We start from the raw sequence: 13,477 nt of genomic DNA, 5'->3' as shown, positions 1-13,477 counted from the left end.
TCAGTATGTCACAGTACATGTTGGCATTCATGGTTCCCTCAATGAACTGTATCTCCCCAGTGCCGGCAGCACTCATGCAGCCCCAGACCATGACTCTCCCACCACCATGCTTGACTGTTGGCAAGACACACTTGTCTTTGTACTCCTCACCTGGTTGCCTCCACACACGCCTGACACCATCTGAACCAAATAAGTTTATCTTGGTCTCATTAAACCACAGGACATCATTCCAGTGATCCATGTTCTTAGTCTGCTTCTTGTCTTCAGCAAACTGTTTGCGGGCTTTCTTGTGCATCATCTTTACAAGAGGCTTCCTTCTGGGATGACAGCTATGCAAACCAATTTGATGCAGTGTGCAGTGTATGGTCTGAGCACAGCACGTGCATTCAACTTCTTTGGTCGACCATGGCGAGGCCTGTTCTGAGTGGAACCTGTCCTGTTAAACCACTGTATGGTCTTGGCTACCATGCTGCAGCTCAGTTTCAGGGTCTTGGCAATCTTTTTATAGCCTAGGCCATCTTTATGTAGAGCAACAATTCTATTTTTCAGATCCTCATAAAGTTCTTTGCCATGAGGTGCCATGTTGAACTTCCAGTGACCAGTATGAGAGAGTGAGAGATTTACACCTGAGACCTTGTAACACCAACGAGTCACATGACACCGGGGAGGGAAAATGGCTAATTGGGCCCAATTTGGACATTTTCACTTAGGGGTGTACTCACTTTTGTTGCCAGTGATTTAGACATTAATGGCTGTGTTGAGTTATTTTGAGGGGACAGCAAATTTACACTGTTATACAAGCTGTACACAAACATATATTAAATTATTTACAAAAATGTGAGAGGTGTACTCACTTTTGTGAGATACTGTAGATGTTGAGCAGCCCCCAGTCATATCTTACATAAGGACTTTAGTTTAGTTGGGTGTGGATGGATTATTTCTTAATGTGTGGCCACAATTTGACGTCTGTGGCCTGCTTGTCACCTTACTGCCATCTCTTGTGTCCAGGCCGGTTTAGAATTGTAATTTCTGGAATTTCTGTATGAATCAGCTTATGGTATTTCCTCTAGATAAGAGATAGAACAAGTGTTATTTGAAATGTGGGGATTGTCAAAAGCCAGTAACTGGAGGCGTGCTAGGTCATCATACAGTTTCATCATCTTTGGTTTCAGCTAACATTGTTTTCAGATCTCAAATAAGATATATATACCGCCCATCACAATCCTAAATCTGACATTCACAGGGGTAATTATTAACCGACACACTAGAGTAATGCATGCTGACCAACCATCAATCATCTTTAACTGCCCTGGCTCCTGACTAATGAGAAGTAAACCCTGATTGGCTGTTGGGCATTTTCTTGATTTGTACATCATCATTGATCCCCTGAGATCCTGTCACAAACTTATAAAAATTGAAGTTAAAAGCACAGAAAAATCAAGTGTTTTCCATGCATAATTTCCATATTTTCTTTTCCATAAATTATTTTTTTTTTTACGTTCATTGTTTCTTTGAAGTTGCTAGTGGCAGGCCAATAGCTTCGGCCCACTACTTCACCCAGGCTTCCCTATGCATACCCTGTTCCTAATTCTATATTTTACCTTCTGTATTACTCATACTATAAATGGCTGTAAACATTTCACTTTGACAGCCCACCTGGAGTTTGCCAAAAGGCACCTGAAGGACTCTCAGACCATGAGAAACAAAATTCTCTGGTCTGATGAAAGTCTTTGGCCTAAATGGCAAGCATCATGTCTGGAGGAAACCAGGCATCGTTATCACCTGGCCAATACCATCCCTACAGTGAAGCATGGTGGTGGCAGCATCATGCTGTGGGGATGTTTTTCTGCGGCAGGAACTGGGAGACTAGTCAAGATCGAGGGCATGATGAATGCAGCAATGTAAAGAGACATCCTTGATGAAAACCTGCTTCAGAGCGCTCTGGACCTCAGACTGGGGTGAAGGTTCATCTTCCAACAGGACAACGACCCTAAGCACACAGCCAAGATAACAAAGGAGTGGCTATGGGACAACTCTGTGAATGTCCTTGAGTGGCCCAGCCAGAGCCCAGACTTGAACCCGATTGAACATCCCTGGAGAGATCTGAAAATGGCTGTGCACCGACACTCTCCATCCAACCTGATGGAGCTTGAGAGGTCTTGCAAAGAAGAATGGGAGAAACTGCCCAAAAATAGGTGTGCCGAGCTTGTAGCATTATACTCAAAAAGATTTGAGGCTGTAATTGGTGCCAAAGGTGCTTCAACAAAGTATTGAGCAAAGGCTGTGAATACTTATGTACATGTGTTTTTTTTTTTTTTTTTTTAATTTGTAAAGATTTCAAACAAACTTCTTTCACATTGTCATTATGGGGTATTGTTTGTAAAATTTTGAGGAAAATAATGATTTGATCAATTTTGGAATAAGGCTGTAACATAACAAAATGTGGAAAAAGTGAAGCGCTGTGAATACTTTCTGGATGCACTGTAGAGTGTAACTTCTTCCAACTTCTGTTTCATTCTTTATACCTTAAGTGCCGGTTCACACTACAGCAAATTGTGATCCGACTTGTCAGACCTTAAGTTGCCCCAAGTCACTGGACATAAGAAATTCCATTAAAGTGAATGAGAGCCGTCTTAATGTACAATACTGAAGTTGCCTTGACTTCAGAAAAGGTTCCTGTACTACTTCAATGTGACTTCTAGGCAACTTGTACCCATAGATTTCAATGGAAGTTGCTTCCAAGTCGGATCTCCATCTATATATAAGCGACTTTAGAGGAAAAAGAAAATAATTTACACAGGTCGCGTTGTAATTTGCGCAAAGTCACGCTGAAGTTGCCTCCAAATCGCCTTGCAAAGTCGCACTGTAAGTCAGGTTGCCCCTGTGTGAACCGAGCCTAATAGATTACAGGCTCTTCCACCTTCTGTATCCTTCCTCATCCCCTAATAGATTTTAAGCTCTTCCACCTTCTGTATACTCCCTTATACCATGATAAAGTGTAAGCCTTTGCATCTTTTGTATCTTCCCGTATACCCTAATAGATTGTAAACCCCTCAACCTTCTGTATCTTCCCTTTTACCATAATACAGTGTAAGCGTTTCCACCTTCTGTATCCTCCCTTATACAATAATAGATTATGTGCACTTCCAACTTCTGTCAGCACAGGGTTATTCCTAATGAATTACATACTCTAATAGACTGTAAATCCTTCCATCTTCTTTATACTTTCTTATGCCATGATAGAGTGTAAGCTCTTCTGTGTACTTGCCTATACCCTGATAGTGTGTAAGCTCCTTCACCTTCTGTATTTAATACCACGATAAAGTGTAAGCCCTTCCATCTTCTGTATCTTCCCTTATGCCATAATAGAGTGTATTCCCAATTAACCTTCTGTATTCTCCCTTATACCCTAATAGACTGTAAGCTCTTCCACGTTCTGTATCTTCCCTTATTACCTAATAGATTGTTAGCTCTTCCACCTGCTGTCAGTACAGGGTCACTTGTAATGTATTGCATACCCCAATAGATTGTAAGCTCTTCCGCCTTCTGTATCCTTCCCTATACACTAATAGTTTGGCTCTTCCACTTTCTCTATCATCCTTCATACCCTAAAGGATTGTAAGCTCCTTAGCCTTCTGTATCCACCCTTATACCCTAATAGATTATAAGCTCCTCCACCCTCTGTATTTTCTATTATACCATCATAGAATGTAAGCCTTTGCATCTTCTGTATCTTTCTGTATACCCTAATAGATTGTAAGCTCCTTAACCTTCTGTATCCTCCCTCCCTTATGCCCTAATAGATTATAAACGTTTCCACCTTCCGTATCCTCCCTTATACTGTGACAGACTCACCCAGGACAGAGGCTTTTGGAGGGGACTGAATACTAGCCTCTTGTCTACCGACTATGGGCCCTGGCATTTGAGGGAGCTACAAGCATTTAGGAAGATAGTCTGTTATGTAATGAAAACGGACATTATTAAGGAGGCCATGATGGTCTCTGCCAGCTTGGGACTCAGTGGATAGATGTATGTGAAAGGAATGCCGATTAATGAGATCTGGAAAGCCCGGCTCTTTCACCTAATAGTTTATTGTGCTCATTAACACACGTTTGTCTCCTAGCAAACTATTGGGGGATGTGTTTCTACTTGTGTATTGTAAGTTGTGAGTTAGGAGACGGCATGTCTACCCTGAAAGGTCATATCTCTGGGTAAATGATTAGTAAACTAGCTCATGTTAATAAGGTTTCTGATTACAGTTTGTATTGTCAGCCTGCTGTATATATTTGTGTGTCATCTCAAATAAATCAGTTCAGTATTGCCTTGTTTGTTGTTATCAGCAGTTGGAATATCTAATATCTATATTCAGACTAGGAGGAAGCGGTATATAACGAAAGCACTCAAGTGGAATGTGGGACGTTTCATTAGAGATAACAATAGATTTAAGCTCTTCCACCTTCTGTATCCTGCCTTGTACCATAATAGATAGTAAGTTCTTCCACCTTCTGTATACTCCCTTATGGCCTAATAGAGTGTAAGTTCTTCCATCTTCGGTGTCCTCCCTTATATCCTAATAGATTATACAGTAAGCTCTTCCACCTTCTGTCAGCACAAGGTCACTCCTAGTGAATTTCATACGCTAAGACCCCTTTCACACTGAGGCAGTGTTAAGGCGCTTTAGCGCTAGAAATAGCACCTGTAAAGCGCCTGAAAACTGCCTCCCATGTCGCCCAAATTTGAAAGCCTGAGTGCTTTCACAGTAGAGCGGTGCGCTTGCGGGATGTTAGAAAAAGTCCTGTAAGCAGCATCTTTGGGGCGGTTTGGGAGCGCTGTATATAGCGCTCCCAAAACGCCCCTGCCCAAGGCAATGAATGGGCAGCACTTCTGAGGCACCTGAAAAGCGCTTCGGAAGCATCGCAACACAAGCGTTTTTAACCCCTTCTTCGGCCGCTAACGGGGGTTAAAAGCACCCCCGCTAGCGGCCGAAAAGCACCGCTAAAACTAGTGGCGCTTTAGCGCTAACGCACGGGCGGCCCCAGTGTGAAAGGGGTCTGATAGACTGTAAACTCTTCCATCTTCTGTATCCTCCTTTATACCCTGATAGAGTGTAAGCTCTTCTTTCTTTTGTATCCTCCCTTACACCCTAATAGAGTGTATTCACCTTAACCTTCCATATCCCCCTCATACCCAAATAGACTGTAAACTCTTCCACTTTCTGTATCGTCTTTTATAACCCAATAGAGTGTTAGCTCTTCCATCTTCTATCTGCACAGGGTCACTTGTAATGAATTACATACCCAAATAGATTGTAACCTCTTCCACTTTCTGTATCCTTCCTCCTACACTAATAGATTACAGACTCCTCCACCTTCTGTATCCTCCCTCATACCCTAAGGATTGTAAGCTTCTCAGCCTTCTGTGTCCACCTTTATACCCTAACAGATTATACTGTAAATTCCTCCACCTCCTGTATCCTCCCTTATACTCTGATAAAGCCCTTCCATCCTATGTATCATCCCTTACACATTACTAGATTGAAAGCTCACTTTCTATATCCTCCCTTATAACCTAAAAATAAAAAAAGGAGAAATTGGCCTGTGGCGTACAACCACCGCCAAGAATTAAAGTGTTGCTAAGCCCACAACAGTAAAATCAGTCTGTATATGCAGTAAAGCATGCTTGTTATACTCACCGTGGAACCTAAGGGGTTAATCCTCTGCATTCTTCAATAGGCTGTTTGATTCTATATTCACAGATCCTCCTCTTCTTCCACTGACTCCAGAACAGGTCCGGATAACACAGAGTCTTTGGAGTCAGGCTGCACATGCTCAGTTTGGTGTGTATTGCGAGAGAGGTTTTTTTGTTTCTTGAGAGAGTGCAGGGCCAATCAGCACTGACCAGACAGAGGGACAGGAGCCCTGCAGCCTCATAGGACAGTTCAGTGCAGTATGAAAACTCCTCCTACAAGCTTCACCAAGAACTGATAGAAATCACAAGACTGCTATATACTGATGATGAGAAAAGGAATTTAGCAGTTTATATTTACTAAAATAATTGCATTCCATGTTCTGTGTACTGTAGGAGACCAGATCTAGTGAATTCGGGCTCCTGGGTTTAGTACCACCAGCTAAACACAGAAAAAAATTGCTCAATCAGTAGGGCCAGACTGAGCCTCGATAGATTTTAACAGATATTGTATGTGATAGTCTGTAGCAGGTGAAGCTTCCCAACATTTAAAAATAGCAGATAACAATGTATCAGAATAACTCAACATAAAGATATAAATGTAACAATATTGATGTAATGACAACAAGCAAATAAACCCTGGAGGGATAGCATGACTAGACAGAAATTGCTAGATTTGGGTGTCAAGCTTCCTCCTCAAATCAGGCTTGGGCAACCAACTAATAACTGAAAAATGTAAAATAATGGGGCGCCGAGCAGGGTAGTGAGTTAAATTAAAAGTTAAAATGGCAAATACAAGTCCAAAGATTCACTCACATGCCTTAAGAAATCAGGGCATGTCACTGAAGGGCAGAGTCTGAGCCGAGGGTGGAAGGATCCTGAGTCACAGTACTGCGAAGAGACTCCTCTGCTGCAGGGGACCGCTGTAGCCATCAGGGACCCAGTAGCCGATGCAGCTGCTGGAGTCACCTGGGGCGGCCCGACCATTAGGGGCGCACGGGTGCTGCCCCCCCATCCATGCATCCAGACCCTTGCAGGACGCAGGATGAATGGATTCCAATGGTTAGGGTGTTTTTTTGAAGCACCTGGTTAGAGCCAGAGGCTCTAATAGGCTTTAAAATAGGGTGGGCTTGGGGCACAGAAAATAGCGAGTGAATATTTGCTATTGTAACACTGATCCCCTTCCCGGCCAACCGGGAAGCGGGTCTTGAGACCCGTCACCTGATTGGCTGAAAGGACAGGCGATCCTATTGGACAACATCGAAGAAATGGCTGCACTTCAAGATCCATCAAAATTCTTATTTAATAGACAAACATCCTAAGCGTTACAAACAGTTCAAATGGTAGATGTGTTTCACACAATAACAGGTGCGCTTATTCATCTCACCTGGAGCAGCGAGTTCTTTTGTTTTGATCCTATTGGATGCCTAGAAGGAGGGGAGGAGCTACATGATGGAAGCTGCCATGATGGAGGAGAGGACACAGGAGCTGCTGCCCACCACCCGCCACCTAGATGGGGTAAGTGTTGGACCAACTGGTAGACAGCGAGTAGGGGGGGTACCGCCGGCTGCTAGGGGGGGTAGGGGGAGTTGGTTGTTTGCAGCCCCCCCCCAAAAAAAAAAACTCACCAGCCGCCACTGGGAGTAACTGATAGGAGTAGGGATCTCTGCACAGCAAAACCGCCATGTACTCTGAAAACTCACAAAGGATGCAGGGATACACATTTTGGGAGACAGCACTCCCTTATAACCTAAAATAGTGTTAGCTCTTCCACCTTCTGTCATCAGAGGGTCACTTGTAATGACATATACCCTAATATAATGTAAGCTGTTCCATCTTCTGTATCCTCCCTTATACCCCAATAGACTGTAAGCTCTTCTACCTTCTGTATCCTCCCTTTTTTTCCCCAATAGACTGTAAGCTCTTCTATCTTTTATATCCTCCCATTAACCCTGATAGAGTGTATCAGTGTAATCATTCACATCTTCTGTATCCTCCCTTATACTTTAATACATTGTAAGCTCTTCCACTTTCTCTATGCTCCTTTATACCTTAAGACAGGGGTCTCCAAACTTCCTAAACCAAGGGCTGGTTTATTGTCCTTCAGACTTTAGGAGGGCCGGACTGTGGCCACAGGGGGTGGATATTTTCCTGGCATCAGTGGAAGTAAACATCACCACATTTGGTATTAGGGGGAGGAATAGTGTCCCATCGGTATCATAGGGTGAAAAATTGCCCCATTATTGGTGTCAGTGGGAAAAATGATGCCCCATTGTTGGTGTCTGATGGCAGAATAATGTCTCATATAAGTGGGAGGAATAATACCCCAAAGGCTGGATAAAGACAAGCAAATGGACTCATCCTGCCCCTGGGCCACAGTTTGGAGACCACTGTCCTAAGAGATTGTAAGCCCTTCTACCTTCTGGGTCACTTGAAATAAATTGCATACTTGTAAGGCTCTATAGCTCCCTTCCCAACAGCATATTTGTTAAAATGCAGCCTCCGCGCTTGCTGGACAGGTTGAATACCTGTTTCCCTCACTACATGCAATGGTTCCTCCATGCCCTATATTGACGCGTGAGCCAGTGGGAGAAACCACAGCAGGTGGTGGTGGGCGCAGGTATTCCATGTACCTAGAAGTAGAGATTATATGCAGCAGCTGATGATCACTGGTGAGGCAGTGTTTCACACGTGAGCCACCAAAAAGGTAGATTTAGAGGATCTTTTATGTCAGAAATAATGGAAGAATTGGTACCGGACCTTACAGGCACTGAGATACAAAAATATAAAAAAAATATCAATTTTATTACAAATAGATTAGAAAAAACAACCAGACAAACAATATTTTTGGTACTGTTTGGTTGTTCTTTCTAATCTATTTATAATACAAAAATATTTTAAGAAATATAATTTTATTATAAATAGATTAGAAAGAACAACCAAACAGTACCAAAAATATTGTTTGTCTGGTTGTTTTTTCTAATCTATTTGTAATAAAATTGATGTTTTTTTTATATTTTTGTATCTCAGTGCCTGTAAAGTCCGGTACCAATTCTTCCATTATTTCTGAATGTATGGGATGTGGCACATCTGTATCTTTCTTGGTACCCCCAGCACCACTCTGTGGTGATACCCTAAAAATCTTCTATTTCGATCTTTTATGTCAGGTATGTAATTCTTTACAAGTGACCCCGGGCTTAGCGTCATTTTAAATAACCTTTTCCTTATTGTCACAAGTAGGGATGAGCTTCGAGTTCGAGTCGAACTCATGTTCGACTCGAACATTAGCTGTTCGCAAGTTCGCCGAACACCGAACAATTTGGGGTGTTCGCGGCAAATTCGAATGCCGCGGAACACCCTTTAAAAGTCTATGGGAGAAATCAAAAGTGCTAATTTTAAAGGCTTATATGCAAGTTATTGTCATAAAAAGTGTTTGGGGACCCGGGTCCTGCCCCAGGGGACATGGATCAATGCAAAAAAAAGTTTTAAAAACGGACGTTTTTTCAGGAGCAGTGATTTTAATAATGCTTAAAGTCAAACAATAAAAGTGTAATATCCCTTTAAATTTCGTACCTGGGGGGTGTCTATAGTATGCCTGTAAAGGGGCGCATGTTTCCCGTGTTTAGAACAGTCTGACAGCAAAATGACATTTGGAAGGAAAAAACACATTTAAAACTACCCGCGGCTATTGCATTGCCGACAATACACATAGAAGTTCATTGATAAAAACGGCATGGGAATTCCCCCCAGGGAAACCCCGAACCAAAATTAAAAAAAAAAAAAATGACGTGGGGGGGTCCCCCTAAATTCCATACCAGGCCCTTCAGGTCTGGTATGGATATTAAGGGGAACCCCGGCCAAAATTTAAAAAAAAAAATGACGTGGGGTTCCCCCTAAATTCCATACCAGACCCTTCAGGTCTGGTATGGATTTTAAGGGGAACCCCGCGCCAAAAAAAAAAAAAAAACGGCGTGGGGTTCCCCCAAAAATCCATACCAGACCCTTATCCGAGCACGCAACCTGGCAGGCCGCAGGAAAAGAGGGGGGGACGAGAGTGCGCCCCCCCCCCTCCTGAACCGTACCAGGCCACATGCCCTCAACATTGGGAGGGTGCTTTGGGGTAGCCCCCCAAAACACCTTGTCCCCATGTTGATGAGGACAAGGGCCTCATCCCCACAACCGTGGCCGGTGGTTGTGGGGGTCTGCGGGCGGGGGGCTTATCGGAATCTGGAAGCCCCCTTTAACAAGGGGACCCCCAGATCCCGGCCCCCCCCTGTGTGAAATGGTAAGGGGGTACTTACCCCTACCATTTCACTAAAAAACTGTCAAAATAGTTAAAAATTACAAGAGACAGTTTTTGACAATTCCTTTATTTAAATGCTTCTTCTATCTTCCTTCATCTTCTTCTTCTTCTGGTTCTTCTGGCTCTTCTGGTTCTTCCTCCGGCGTTCTCGTCCAGCATCTTCTCCGCGGCGTCTTCTATCTTCTTCTCCTCGGGCCGCTCCGCACCCATGGCATGAGGGGAGGCTCCCGCTCTTCTCTTCATCTTCTTCTTCATCCTCTTCTCTTCTTCATCTTCATCTTCTCTTCTTTTCTTCTGCGGGCCGCTCCGCATCCATGCATGGAGGGAGGCTCCCGCTGTGTGACGGCGTCTCCTCGTCTGACGGTTCTTAAATAACGGGGGGCGGGGCCACCCGGTGACCCCGCCCCCCTCTGACGCACGGGACATGACGGGACTTCCCTGTGGCATTCCCCGTGACGTCACAGGGAAGTCCCGCAAGTCACCGTGCGTCAGAGGGGGGCGGGGTCACCGGGTGGCCCCGCCCCCCGTTATTTAAGAACCGTCAGACGAGGAGACGCCGTCACACAGCGGGAGCCTCCCTTCATGCATGGATGCGGAGCGGCCCGGAGAAGAAAAGAAGAGAAGATGAAGATGAAGAAGATGAAGAAGATGAAGAAGAGAAGAGGATGAAGAAGAAGATGAAGAGAAGAGCGGAAGCCTCCCCTCATGCCATGGGTGCGGAGCGGCCCGAGGAGAAGAAGATAGAAGACGCCGCGGAGAAGATGCTGGACGAGAACGCCGGAGGAAGAACCAGAAGAGCCAGAAGAACCAGAAGAAGAAGAAGATGAAGGAAGATAGAAGAAGCATTTAAATAAAGGAATTGTCAAAAACTGTCTCTTGTCATTTTTAACTATTTTGACAGTTTTTTAGTGAAATGGTAGGGGTAAGTACCCCCTTACCATTTCACACAGGGGGGGGGCCGGGATCTGGGGGTCCCCTTGTTAAAGGGGGCTTCCAGATTCCGATAAGCCCCCCGCCCGCAGACCCCCACAACCACCGGCCATGGTTGTGGGGATGAGGCCCTTGTCCTCATCAACATGGGGACAAGGTGTTTTGGGGGGCTACCCCAAAGCACCCTCCCAATGTTGAGGGCATGTGGCCTGGTACGGTTCAGGAGGGGGCCGCACTCTCGTCCCCCCCTCTTTTCCTGCGGCCTGCCAGGTTGCGTGCTCGGATAAGGGTCTGGTATGGATTTTTGGGGGAACCCCACGCCGTTTTTTTTTTTTTTTTTTGGCGCGGGGTTCCCCTTAAAATCCATACCAGACCTGAAGGGTCTGGTATGGAATTTAGGGGGAACCCCACGTCATTTTTTTTTTAAATTTTGGCCGGGGTTCCCCTTAATATCCATACCAGACCTGAAGGGCCTGGTATGGAATTTAGGGGGACCCCCCCACGTCATTTTTTTTTTTTTTAATTTTGGTTCGGGGTTTCCCTGGGGGGAATTCCCATGCCGTTTTTATCAATGAACTTCTATGTGTATTGTCGGCAATGCAATAGCCGCGGGTAGTTTTAAATGTGTTTTTTCCTTCCAAATGTCATTTTGCTGTCAGACTGTTCTAAACACAGGAAACATGCGCCCCTTTACAGGCATACTATAGACACCCCCCAGGTACGAAATTTAAAGGGATATTACACTTTTATTGTTTGACTTTAAGCATTATTAAAATCACTGCTCCTGAAAAAACGGCTGTTTTTAAAACTTTTTTTTGCATTGATCCATGTCCCCTGGGGCAGGACCCAGGTCCCCAAACACTTTTTATGACAATAACTTGCATATAAGCCTTTAAAATTAGCACTTTTGATTATTCATGTTCGTGTCCCATAGACTTTAACGGTGTTCGCTTGTTCGAGCGAACTTTTTTCCTGTTCGCATGTTCTGGTGCGAACCGAACAGGGGGGTGTTCGGCTCATCCCTAGTCACAAGCAATGCTTCTATCTGGTGTATGAATTGTAAAGCCATGTACCTTTGATTTCCACAAATTGGGAAGCTGCTAAATATGGGAATCTGATCACTGCAAAAAATGACAAGAGCATACCCCGTATGGTCAGAAGAGAGGCGAGGTACCCTCCAGGGGGCAAAAAAAAAGGATCATGTAGAAAGGCTTATGTTTCACCAATAATGACAGTAAGGCAGGGCCATCTTTAATATTGATTGGACCCTGGGCAAAAATGTTCTTGCCCCCCCCCATGCAATTTCGCTCTCCACCTGCTCCGAGACATACAATAAATAGCACCTAGACTTAAAATCAGTTTACTGTATCAGATCAGGCAGCAATTTTGATTGGTTGCCAGAAGTTACAGCATATCATTACCGCTTACTGACTGGTTGCTAGAGGTTAAAGGACACATTAAAGCTCACTGATTAGTTGCTAGAGGTTACAGCACATGATTTCTGCTTGTTGATTGGTTGCTAGAGATTACTGTACAGTAATACTGCTCACTGATTGGTTACTATAGGTTACAGCACATCTTCTCCTCACTGCAGGGGGCATGATATACATATGAATGCTGCCTTTATTTATGTATCAATGCCGCTGGCCTCAGCTATTTACATATGAATGACAGTTATTTACATGTAAACACAGGGTCAGCAGGTGAGTCATCTGTACGCAACAATAGGGCAGAGCTGGGCAGCATTAGTAGCAGCACTTCACACTGAGATATCGGGACACTGCACAGAACTAAAACTTCAAGGCAGCCTCTTTGGGCCCCACAACAATGACAGGGCCCAGGGCAGCTGCCCCTTTTGCCCTGCCTTAAAGACGGCCCTGCGGTAAAGTCTTGTTTCCACTTGCATCACCCTCTGAAAAACGAGTTGTGGTGGATCACTTTTTAGAAGGCGTTTGGGGGGTGTTATTTTGCCTCCTTACTGCTTGTTTTAACCCTGTAAAGCCCACACCTCTGCCACACAACTGTGTTGTACATTGCATGTGGCTGCAGGGCGGTTGCACTATGACCCCATTAACTTCCTCCAGCCCCGTAACTGAAGGTCTGTAGCTCAGTACACACCTGGGTCTGGAGCAATAGTCTGCACATAGGGGTGTGAACCCCAAAGCTCATACACACACGCCTTTCTCTGCAGCCTCTGCTGCATGGGGCAGTGAATGAATGGGAAATGCTCTGTGCTGAGTGGCTTCCTGTTCATTCACAAAGAAGCGTACTAAACACAGTTTGCTATGCTTCAGTTATGAATAGACACAGTGAGTGAGTGTGTTCATTTAGAAAAGGAAGGGTCTGGTAAATTACATCTTTACTAGCCCCTTCCTTTGCTCTCCATCCTGAAACATCCCCCCAGCAGCTTGGGGGGGGGGGGGGGGAGCCAGCAGGACTGCAGGGTGGGGGGGAAGCCCTGGCAGTAGGGGGAATCGGCCTGGCACATAGTGATTAGGGTGTGCCCAGGCACACCTGGCACGCCCCCTGTGCACGCCTATGAGTCTGCGGGTGCCAGAG

Source organism: Aquarana catesbeiana, linkage group LG02 (genome assembly GCF_042186555.1).
Source record: "Aquarana catesbeiana isolate 2022-GZ linkage group LG02, ASM4218655v1, whole genome shotgun sequence".
Classification (NCBI taxonomy): Eukaryota; Metazoa; Chordata; class Amphibia; order Anura; family Ranidae; genus Aquarana; species Aquarana catesbeiana.
This window is presented reverse-complemented; position numbering follows the sequence as displayed.